Here is an 11,303-nt window from a genome sequence, read left to right as displayed (position 1 = left end):
GAGAGGCTTTGAGATATGTATATACATATTTTTTTTGGACAAGTTATAGAAAGAGATACTACCAGAATATTTAGAGTTTGACCGTATCTCCAAGAATGAACACATCAAAAAAGTTTCAAAAGCATGTAATTCTTTTTCTTTTTGCCCTTTATTCCTTTGAGAATCCTTAATTTCCCTTGCCATTGATGCTTATTTTTGTTTGCTTACTTTCCTGTGTAGCAAATAAGGTTGAGTGGATGATGCATCTCCTCTGGAAGCTGTGGCACATGAAGATCTAGGCCAATTCTAATAAGTGAAACAAGGTTGTCCTCTTTCTGCAATTAAATAGGAAGTCTGTGATTTCACAGACATCATGAGTATCAGTCACTTTTATGTCAAGAACATTTTATACAGGACTAGTTTACCTTATGCAAAGTGACCCTTCAAATTTGCAACTCTGAATTGCAATAGTAGTTCTCAATATTTGAGTACTTCAAGTGCTTGCTTAGTTTGTTTGTAACTTCATACATATATATGAATAAAGCATTACTAACAGACAGACAGACAGACTTAGGCTTTTATAATATTAGAATTTAATATATATATAATATATTATAATATATAAAATATTAATAATTATATTACTAATATTACTAATATTATAAAAGCCTAATCTCTCTGTCTGTCTGTTGGCAACACTTTATTCATGCTAGAGTGCGAAGAAGTGCTCTGACAGAAGGCAGTCCACTGCCATGATGGTGGCGACACAGGGTACAAAGTAGGGAGGTTACCCTGCAGGTAATGCGGGGGGCTGGGGAGCAGGCCTGGGCCCAACCTAGGGGAGAGAGGGGCATGGGTCCGGGCCCAATACAGGGTGACAAGCAGGAGAAAAGCTGGTCTGCTGCAGCAGGACGAAGGGCAGCAGGCCCATCCTGATGCAGCTGCTGCTGCTGCTGCCGCGGCTGCATGAGGGAAGGAGCAGACCTCCTCCCCCCCTCAGATCCATTCCCCATTGTCAACCCTGAGCCCACTCCTCCCATCCACACATCAGCACTGGGTTGGGCTGGGCATACTGCCCTTTCATCCCCCTGCCACAGCAGCCTGGCTTCTCCCCATGCTCAGGCCTGGTCCTCCACCGCATTGGTCCTGAACCTGCTCCTCCCTTCTTCCCTTCTCCCCACCACTGCAGCAGGGAGGGGGAGAGAGGGCCTGGACCACAAGCAGCAGGAGGGAAGGGAGAGTGGGCCTGGACAGTGGGGGACCCAGGGCTCCGTCCCTGCCTGCTCCCCACCCCCATCATTCTTGATGGGCAATTGGCTAGAGTGTGTGTGTGTGTGTGTGTGTGTGTGTGTGTGTGTATTTATCGATTCATAGATTATAGAGTCAGAAGGGACCCAATGGATCATTGTGTCTGATCCCCTACCCCTGGCAGGAAAGAGTACCGAGGTCAGATGACCCTGTCCAGGTGATTGACAAGCCTCCTCTTGAAGACCTCCAAGTTAGGTGATAGCACCACCTCTCTTGGAAGCCCATTCCAGACTTTGGCCACCCTTATTGTAAAAAAATTCTTCCTAATGTCTAATCTAAATTTACTCTCCACTAGTTTGCATCCATTATTCCTAGTTACTCCTTGGGGTGCTCTGGTAAACAGCACATCCCCAATTCCCTGCTGTCCTCCCCTGATAAATTTATAGGCGGCTACAAAGTCACCCCTCAGCCATCCTTATTGTATAGGCTGAAGAGATCCAGATCTCTCAACCTCTCCTGGTAGGGTCTTTCATGGAGACCACTAATCAGGTGAGTGGACCTCCTCTGAACCCTCTCCAGATCCTCTGTATCCCTCTTGAAGTGCGGCACCCAAAACTGGACACAGTACTCCAACTGCAGTCTGACTAATGATGCATAGAGGGGGAGCATCACCTCCCTCAATCTGTTGTTCATACATCTGCTAATACATGACAAGGTGTGATTGGCTTTGTTGATGGCCTCGTTACACTGCCAGCTCATATTCATCTTGGAGTCAACTATGACTACAAGATCTCTCTCAGCATCTGAGCTGCTGAGGAGGACATGCCCCAAACTGTAGGTGTGCTGGGGATTCCTCCTTCCTAGGTGGAGTACCTTACTTTTATCTTTGTTGAATTGCAGCCTATTACATTCCGCCTATTGATTTAACTTGTCCAGGTCAGCCTGTATCTGCTCCCGCCCTCTGGTGTATTAAATTTTCCCCATAATTTGGTATCACCCGCAAACTTGGAGAGGGTGCTCACCACACCCTTGTCCAAATCACTGATGAAGATATTAAATAGCAGTGGCCCAAGGACTGAGCCCTGCGGGACCCCTGATGCCCACCTCCTTCCAGGCCGAGAATGACCCGTCAACCACCACTTTCTGGGTGCAGTCCCTAAACCAGTTACCCACCCACCTGACTGTGTAGGTATCTACTCTATAGCCCGTTAGCTTCCCTATGAGAATAGGATGCGAAACTGTGTTGAATGCCTTCCTAAAATCCAGGTAGATTACATCGGCCTCAGCTCCTGTGTCAAGGAAGTATGTGACCTGGTTATAAAAAGCTATGAGGTTTGTCAGGCAGGATCTACCTGTGACAAATCCATGCTGGTTTCCTTTCAGCATTGTTTCCCCTGCTGGGAATTCATAAATACACTCTTTGATGATTTTTTTCTAGTATTTTCCCAGGGATAGAGGCAAGGCTGACTGGCTTAAAGTTGCTCAGCTCTTCCCTTCTCCCCTTCATATAAATGGGCACCACGTTGGCCTTTTTCCAGTCCTCAGGGAACTGGCCAGAGCACCATGAAAGCTCAAACAGCCATGCCAGCAGCTCAACAATGACACTGGCCAATTCCTTCAGCACCCATGGATGGACGTCATCCGGGCCAGCTGACTTGTACCCATCCACCCCTTCCAAGTGCTCTTTAACTAAGTCAGCACAAACCTTTGGCATTCTGGTGCCTTTTGGACATTTGTCTATGCTCAAGGTGGGGGGATATATATTAGTCAATTGTCTGTTAGGAATGGTGGGGGAGAGGGGGCAGGTGGGGAAAGAGCACAGCCACCCACTACCCCCTGCTGCCACTGACTCCCAGAAGTAGAGGGGGGACCTTGCCCTGCCATCCCCTCCATCCCCTTCAGCCAGCACCCTGTGCCACCACCACCTGTAGGGAGCAGGGAGGGGGGGAGGGAACAAGGCCAGCACTGCTTCATCCCCACCATCATGGCAGCATGCTGCCACTGCCTCCTGTCCAGAATGTTCTTGGAGCATTCTGATTGGTTGTTTCAGACAACCAACAATCAGAGTGTGAATAAAGTATTATGGGCAGGCAGACAGACTAAGGCTTTTTATAATATTATACATGTATAAAATCTCAGAATTCATTAAACTTAACCTAGGCAGACAAGGTTCATAAATCTACTGGATACAAAAAAAACTATGGACTTAATATAGACATTGGATTTATGACATATTACAACCTGCCTGACATCTGACATACCAGGTAACCTGTCTCAAGCTGACCACTTGAATCCCTTCAGACATTTCCCTCCCTTCCCCCTCCTCAACCCCCCGCTCCCCTTCTATCTCTACCCTTTGTCTTCCAAAGTCCAGTCATTTGCATTTTTACAGACTTCTTGTTGTACTTTAGCTTCTTTTCTATCTTGGAGAACACATAACAGCAGCAGTCTCCCAATACCTGAAGAAGGGTATTTGTGGCTGAAAGCTTCCAAAGAACTTTTCCCAAGTATTTTAGTTGGTCTAATAAAAGAAGAGCCTTGCTTGCCTATGTCCCTAGACCATCCTGACTACAACCAACAACCCTGAAATTGGATCTAAATGATGTGTAAGTATATTTTTTATCTACTACATAGGAAGGTTAACACGTGGTTGAACAATAAGCAAAACATGAATAGATTACTCTTTGAAACTGAAATACACTTTAACTTATCCCTCTGTGACATTCAAACTTTCTCCCATCCCCCTTTCAGACTTAGCAATATCCTTGTAAAAGAATTCAGTTTTTAGTTCTCCTTGAGCTGTTCTATGAAAAATGATTAAATTAACATCTAAGCTATTATCTTCCATTAAATTCCCTTTATGGCACAAGCTGGAGCTGAAGAATGGAAGAAAAATCTTCAACAATATCCTCTGGGAATCATTTAACATCTGATGTATATCAGATGTAGCTGAAAAGGAATCAATCATTTCATTCTCTTGTTTCAAAAACAGAAGTTCTACCTCCTGAGCTTTCCGTTCTGTTTGCAAATCTTTAGTGTGCTGTGGACAAGATACTTAGTAGGAAGTCAGGACACTAGAGGTCTTTTGCTGTCTCTGTCACTGATTTGGTGTGTAACCTTGAGCAAGTCACTTCACACTTCTCTGCCTCACTTCATGTTCAAAATAAGGGTAAGCACTAATGTAACCAAAGAAGACAGTCATATTGAGTAAAGCTTTGAAATTTGCCTCTTCTTTTAACACAGTTGGAAAATGTCCATTTTCAATTCTTTAACCCTAAAGATAATGACACTTAATTTTCTTTGTACAACATGTTTATATTCATAGAGAAAATTATGTAAAAGTACTATTATGACAATAACTACATCTTCATTATGGCATGTATGTTCAAAAAGTGGTCAAGAATAAAACCAACACTTCAGATCCCAAGGTTCCTAAACTTTGTTTCATGGGCGACTGATGCCTCCTGAGTCTGGGAGTCCTGCAGCGGCTGATCGCCAACTGGAAGTGCAGCCAGTGCTTCTCTTAGCACCCCCACTCCCCGGTGGGCACCAATCTTAGGGGGGCACTGGCCAGTGCTTCTCTCAGCACCCCCATGCCCTGGCCAGCAAGGGCCCATCTTGGGGGGGGGGGCGGGGGGGGCATGTACACGTCACTTATGCTTTATTCTTTTCAGAATATGAACATGAATCCATATTTGAATTTTTCACTGGGTTTTCCTCTCCAGAATTGATTAAATGAGGAATCTAGACCTGGACTTCCCTAATTATTACCCGCACCTTTTAGTTCAACATGCTAATCAAAGTTTTCTATGAATTTATACAAGGGAACCAATTGATATAGTCCATCACTACCATCTTAATGGTACAGGAGCAAGCCCTCCAGATTAAACAGAACAATGGAAAATGCAACAGGAGCCCAGCCTGAGAAGTTATAGAATCTCTGGCTAAGTACAGGGGTTCAAGAAGCCTGCAGCACAAGTGCTCTAACTTTTAAGCTTTACTTTAAGCACCTCTATTTAGGTCAGGAGGAAGCAGAACAGGTGTTTTCTTTTGGGGGAGTTTGGAGCCGGCCTGAAGGGGCACATAAGGGTGTGGGAGACTGTGTTGTGGCATGAGGAAGAGATGGGCCTCAGTATAAAATTTGTGGTTGCCAAACTTTTCCTGCATTTAATAAAGAAAATCTGTTGAACACTGCCTGTGTCTCAGCTTGGTCTTTCCTCCTAATTTACACAAAACAGCAAACCTTTGAAAGCAGCAGGGTGGGTGGGGTTTGAGAATGGGATGACAGAGCTGTCTCTGCTCACCCCAGTTTGGAGGTTTAGTGCCTCCCTCTGCCACACTCAACTAGCTAGCTGATCATCTACTATGTAGTTGATCAGTGAGGAAGAAGAGGGGGAATCAATCTGCACTGAATGAGAATGAAGCACATGACAGGAGCCTTGCCTCCAGAAAAAAAAGGAAAGAAAAGGGATGGCAACTATTTAAGGCCCAACTTAGCCACTTACTTTATACCCTTTTAACATGGAAGACTTTAGTACTTCCCAAATTTTATTAGATTTGAGTTATTCACTTGTACTTTTTCTTTCCCCATCCCTTAACTGGCACTGTATAAAGTCCATGTTATGAGGAGATTTCAATATAAATACAGATGTCACAAGTTAGGAGCCACAAGGCACAGTACTGTCAAGTGGTTGTTTTGTGTTTTTACAAATTTATTTTGTTACTTGAAAAAGAAATAAATGCTTCTAGAGATGTAGTTTATAAATCTGAGCAAGGTAGAAATTTAGGATGACTCATGGTGGCAGATGCAGTGTAGAAAGACTTGACGTTTTAAAAGGAATAAGGTTATGGAGGAGTTCTGACACAGAAATAAGGAAAAATCATCTCCTATCATTACTTTCCATCATCCAGTGCTGTAAGCCTTCAAGACCAGGCAAACATAACTATTTTAGTTCTGGAAACAAAACCATATGCCAGGTTCAGATTCAATAGTGTAATGCAAACACTCCCCTGTGTACTTAAATTGAAATTTCATCTCAACGTTATTTTTGAATGAACTAGGCAATTCTGGAGAGTGTTTGGGTCGGAGCTGAGAACTAACCTAAGTCTCAGGAAAATTCAAACTTGGTTTGCAAAACACACTGGTTGCATCAGAACACTACAAAATACGTTTGAATGTAAGCAGCCGCTTACTGCATTAGATGCCTCTAAAATCACTTTGGAGAATGCAGGATGGCAGAAGTAGATATTATAGATTGCAGATACCAAAAAAGACGGTCCACTTGTTTTGTTATTTTTTTTCTCCACAAAAGCCTTCAGATGAAGAAAGTGGAGTGCTATTAAAATATGTCATACAAGATTTTGCTTCCTAATTTACACCTACACACAGCACTGGATCTTATGGAGCTCAGCAGCTTCACTTAACAAGCCTTATTTGATTTCATTCACCCCTGAATGTGCTGCCTTCTCTCTCCCCTTTACCCCAAAATGTAGAATGTTTGCATACTTGTAACTGCTCTTAATGGTTACCCAGCTGGGGAAGTGATTTTCCCCAGCTCAGGCAAGTTCTTTACTGCACTGCAAGGAAACAAAACAAGGGCAGTCTAGAGATGTACTTAATTGACTGAACAGTCTGGTACAAAGACCTAATCCTGCTTCACTTGAAATCAAGGAAAAATTACCCTAATTTCAGATTTAAGAGTGTTACTACATTTCAACAACTTGCATGTGACTGAAGGGCTCTGTGATAAACTTAACCCCCTCCAGTCCCCCAAAGTTCACTGTACTATTCAATAGACCACTTCAGAAAACAGACAACAGGAGGCTTTTTGCCCCATGTGCAAGTACACAATGGCTTTTAAAACTTTTGAACAATTTATTGGTAACCAGTGTATTGTCCTGACTGGGGGGGTTGTGACTCCACTGCCTGTCTGCAAATACACAATGGCTCTGATTAACTACTAATCTATGGTGCTAGCTAATTAGGTAATTAAAAAAAGAACTGATGGAATATTAACATAGTACCAAACACCTGGTGATCCTAATTCATCTTTTCTGGGGTATGAGCTGGCAAATGGGACAGCCTGACTGCCTCCACTCACTAGGACTTCAGGAGACTGACCCTGATTGTTTGGTAGCTTCCAAAATGCTGTGCAGATTTTAGAAAATCTACTGGGTTCAAAAGGGAAAATCAAATCACTGCTTCTTTTGCAAGGAGCAGATTGGGAAGGCAGGGAATGTTTCCTCTGCTCCCTTTGAAGAATGTGAGGTTTTTTCCTAAGAGGAACATCATAGATGCTGTGTCATTTTAGAAAATGGCTTTAGGACATAAGAACAAAGAAACACTCTATTTCTTTATTGGTTAGTGTATGCATCCAAGGTTTCTGGGATGTTGGTTGTAGCCATGTTAGGCTAAGGACATAGGCAGACAAGGTTCTTTAGGTAAATGTGATTGTTGCAGGGCACCTCAGTGCCTGCTCCTAGAGAGGAGAAACTGCCAGGGAGAGAGCCCTGGCAGAGCCAGTTGAGCACAGCTGCGGGTTGCCAGGGTAACAAGCACAGCTGCAGGTTGCCGGAGCAACTAAGGGGAGCCAGCTGTCTGTAGGGGGCAGGGCCTGGCCCTTATAAAGCCCAGGGCTGAGGCCAGGCTGGTAGTTCCCTACCAGCGAGGTAGGAGCTTATGGGGTTAAGATACGAGTAATGCTTGAGCAGGCTGAAGGATGGTGGCTTTGTGGTGCAGGACCTATGTTATTGCAGCCAGGCAGCCTTAAGTTAAGTTACAGCCAGGAGGCTTGTGTTTTGTTTGGTTAGTGTTGGTATTACAACTGGAGGTTTGGGTGAGGCTGTAGGGGTTGGAGGAAGCCTCATCGGGGACTCACAAGGGAGTGTGAGGCCCCGGCGCCGGTGAGGGCGCGCTAGGCCCTGAGAGTTACAGGGCAGAGTTGTGAGGTCAGTTAAGCTCAGAGAAGAGCGGCTGAGCCTCATAGGGACCCCAGAGAGTGTGGGGCCCCAGTGCCAGTGAGGGCGCAGTCTAGTGCCAAGAGGGCGCAGTATCCTTATAAGTACCCCAGTGGTATGGGGACCCCAGCGCCAGTGTGGGTGCAGCGCCAGTGCGGGCGCAGCTCACAGTGAGGAGCGCAACCAGTGGGTTGCGGGTGCACCCAGTGGGTTGCAGATGGGGGACACAGACCCCGGGTTGTGTGTGGGGTATGTAGACCCCAGCCCCAGAGAGGGGCGATTTCTATCAGGGAGCCCAAGGTGGGCACGGTGAACCCTGAAGAGGGGGAGCGCCATATTAGGAAGCCCAGGACAGGCACAGCAGATGCCAGCAAGGGCGTCGCTTGCGGGGTGCATAGACCCCAACCCCAGGGAGGGGTGATGACTGAGGAGCCTGAGAGGGGCCATACTGAGGAGCCCAGTAACAGGCTAGCACCGCAGAAAACCCAGAGAAGGACAAGGTGCTGTGGTTGCCCCCGAGAGGACGGGTGTAGCAGCGCAGTGAGCCCGTACCAGAGAGGGTGGTGGTGCGGTGGGCCTAAAAGACCGGTGGATCAAGAGGATGTCCCAGAGGGGACTAGCCTATTGTAGGGAAGGCCCAAGAGTGGGCTAGATCATAGAAAAAGGGCCCGGGAAGCGGGCGTGCAGACACAACAAAGTGTCTCACATCAGTGAGGCTTGGGGCGTGGTATTATAGGCTGCGCATGGCTCCTACCGCCCCTAAGGCTAGGGTGCTTGGGGAGCACCCGTCATACCGGGAGACCGCAGGGGTCCGGAAGAACCGCGGGGACAGAGGTCCTGAGTAGCCGTGCCCAGGGAGTCATAGGCAGCCTCCCAACTATATATATACAAACATCAAAGACGTGGTGGCGAGAATAAGAGGGTGCCTTGGGCCGGCCTTGACACGGAGCGAGGGACCTCGAGGAGATCACGGCCCTCCTGAGAGGACCCCGCTGTGACAGTGATATATTTTAGATGATCAGTATCAAGTTAGTTGGTCTAATAAAAAGTACCTCCAAGGTTTCTGGGACTTCTTATCTGTTAGCTGGATTCATGGGGTACATTCACACATGCAATCATGTGCACTTGCAGCAGCTCAAATAGAAGCAGTGCAAATTTGAGCCAGGGCTTTTTGTCTCAGTGCACGTGCTTGGCCATGCACTTTGTTGTGCAGCAAATTGTGCCACTGCTTGGCTCCTCCCAAACCGGCAGCCAGGGGGAGAAAGAGCCGGGAGCCAGCACCTGTGCTGTCTCCAGCAGTATAAAAAGGTGCCCTGTCCTGGCCCCAGCAGTTCAAAAAGCTGCCCTGGCAGGTAGCTCAGGGCTACTTACTGTCAGGAGCTTCTGGGGCCCAGGCAATTGGTACCTGGGGACACTATACCTTGTGCCAGCTGGACTGCTGAAGCAGCCCTGAGAGTCCCCTGCGCCCTTTATCCACTGCAGCAGTCTGGCAGTGGGGGCTGCTGCCTGGCTGTGACCTGCCAGACCTGCATGGGGACTGCACAGCCAGTAGAGGCATCTGCCCCTCTGGGCCAGTTGCCAGTGGTCTGTGGCTGCAGGGTTGGCCTTTTTGCGGCACTACTGCCATGTGTGCCCCTCCCTGGCCATCTGGGTAGCTATCATCCTGAAGATGTTCCCAGTGTGATGACCTGCTTTGAACTGTCAAAGCATGTCCTCCTGGCCCAAATTGGCCAGAAGGTCAGCCACCTTTGGTTGGGTCCAAGTTGCCAAGTCTGAGCAGGCAGGGTCCTGTCACTGGCCTCCCTAGCAGAAATTCTGGTGTTCTTTATTGGAAAACTTGAAAAATCCCTAATAAAAAAAAAAAAATCCCAATGTCACTCTGTAGAACACCCTGAAATCCATGTTCCTCCATGATTAAAACAAAAGATCACAATATATATAAGTGAGAGACAGCGATCAGTTGGCATGTTTTATTGATATATCTACAATGTTAAAGCAATTTGGATGCCTAGCAGTGTCTCTATCATCATAATAAAATTAATTCTAAATACCTATTTGTTTTGTCGCCCTCCATAGGGGCTACAGCTCCCCACCAGGGGTTATAGCCCCCCCAACAGGTGACAAATGGCCCCCTGCAGGGGCTATCACCCCCTATGCAGGGCTCATGTGCCCCAGCCTAGCCCCCTGCTTGCTGCCCCACCTGGCACCATCCCCTGTGGGCTCCTGCAGCCCCGCCCTGCCAATGTCTGGCCCACCCAGTCCTACCCCCACACTCCCCAAGATCCCCAGTGGCTGCCCCACCTGGCCCCTGCTCTCTTTGTATCTCCAGCCCCTACATGGCTGCCCCCCGAATCCCAGGCTCTGGCATTTAAAAGAAAAAAAAAAAAAGCCTGTACTCACCAGAGAAGCAGAGACTGTGGGGACTCTGGCACCTCCTGGCAAAGACCCCCCCCGCCCCCCTGGGCTGCTGTGGCTGTCACCTATTCCTGCTGTGCAGACAAGGCCCCAGTGACTCAGATGGGCAGCTAGAGCTGCCAGTAAGTGCTGGGGCTTGTCTTTTGTTTTTTTAATTGTGGGAATGCTAGGGTGGGGGGTAGTGATCAGGGTGCTGGGGGAGTGGGCAGGGGATGAAGCTGGGTAGGGCAGGGATGGGGGGGCTTGGGAGGCAGGCAGGGGCTGGGTGGGGAAGGGATCGGGGGGCTAGGGGAGTGGGCGGGTTCAGTGGGGATCCCCCCATGACCCCCTCCCCCCTCCTCCAGCCTCCCCAACCCCTTACTTACTGGCACTGGAGTTCTGCTGCTGGCAGCGTGCTTCAGCATCAGGGTGAGGGCCAACCACAAAGATGTCTCTGTGGAGGACCCAGCCTCTGGTTGCCTCAGGGCACAGTCTGGGACCGTGCCCTGCCCTGTTTTTGTTTTTTTTTCATTTTTTTTTTACCCCTGGTTATCCAGAGGTCTAATTTTGCCCCTGCATTGAAAACTTGCAGCGGGGGGAACCTTTCCCATTCCCACACATGCTTCTTGCAGCATCTAAAAGGGGTTTGAGATACTGCAAGAGGCACGTGCAGGCTCATCTGGATGTGCCCATTGGTTTCTGGTCCCGCATCCTGTAGGACAGTG

The 11,303-nt window shown here is 47.6% G+C and overlaps 1 long non-coding RNA gene across 1 annotated transcript in view; it reads left to right on the top strand.

Annotated features, from left to right (window-relative positions):
- The first annotated feature begins 3,642 nt into the window (after positions 1-3,642).
- Positions 3,643-11,303, top strand: part of LOC132250857 (uncharacterized) — a 40,320-nt gene continuing 32,659 nt past the window's right edge. Inside the window, exon 1 of the long non-coding RNA XR_009462514.1 lies at positions 3,643-3,833. This is a non-coding gene — a long non-coding RNA (uncharacterized LOC132250857). The remainder of the gene's footprint in view (positions 3,834-11,303) is intronic.

This window comes from Alligator mississippiensis, chromosome 5, assembly GCF_030867095.1.
Source record: "Alligator mississippiensis isolate rAllMis1 chromosome 5, rAllMis1, whole genome shotgun sequence".
NCBI lineage: Eukaryota > Metazoa > Chordata > Crocodylia > Alligatoridae > Alligator > Alligator mississippiensis.
This window is presented reverse-complemented; position numbering and strand designations above follow the sequence as displayed.